This window comes from Fragaria vesca, linkage group LG4, assembly GCF_000184155.1.
Source record: "Fragaria vesca subsp. vesca linkage group LG4, FraVesHawaii_1.0, whole genome shotgun sequence".
Lineage (NCBI taxonomy): Eukaryota > Viridiplantae > Streptophyta > Magnoliopsida > Rosales > Rosaceae > Fragaria > Fragaria vesca.
This window is the reverse complement of record NC_020494.1, coordinates 22,929,698-22,930,488: the sequence shown is the minus strand read 5'-3', so window position 1 is coordinate 22,930,488 and position 791 is coordinate 22,929,698. Positions and strand designations below refer to the sequence as shown.

The window sequence follows — 791 nt, the reverse complement described above, 5'->3', positions numbered from 1 at the left end:
TTCAGTGAATCAAAACATAACATACTGTGCTCTGAACTTAAGCAATTATATGTTGCTGTTACTCGAACAAGACAGAGGTTGTGGATTTGTGAAAATGTGGAAGACCTCTCGAAACCTATGTTTGACTATTGGAAGAAAAAATGTCTTGTGCAACAAAGGCAGCTAGATGATTCACTTGCCCAGGCTATGCAAGTGGCAAGCAGTCCAGAGGAGTGGAAATCAAGAGGCATTAAGGTTTGCTTCATCCTTCATATAAAAGATAGCTATATCTGTTGTTGACACCATTATTTCAAATAATATTTTTCTTTTCTATTTGCCCTTGCAGCTATATCATGAACATAACTATGAAATGGCCACAATGTGCTTTGAAAGAGCTGGTGATATGTACTGGGAAAGGAGGTCGAAAGCATCCGGCCTTAAAGCTATAGCTGACCGTATGCGAACATCAAATCCCGAAGAGGCTAAGTCTATTCTTAGAGAAGCTGCTGAAATATTTGACGCTATAGGAAAGGCGGATTCTGCTGCCAGATGTTTTTCTGATTTGGGGGAATATGAAAGAGCAGGTATGTCTAACCAAACACCAGTGTACTTTTAATATTCATATGATTCTCTTGCCTTTATGATCTGTTGGACTTACTTTATGTTGGTTGCATGATTTGGGTAACTTCTGTTATGAATGCTATTTATTAAAATGTAGTTTCTCATGTTGTTAATCTTAATGGTGCAGCTAGGATATATTTCGAAAAATGTGGAGAATCTGAACTTCAGAGAGCTGCAGAGTGCTTTTCACT

The 791-nt window shown here is 38.1% G+C and overlaps 1 pseudogene; it reads left to right on the top strand.

The window, feature by feature from the left end:
- Positions 1-791, top strand: part of LOC101297831 — a 33,904-nt pseudogene that overhangs the window by 30,828 nt on the left and 2,285 nt on the right.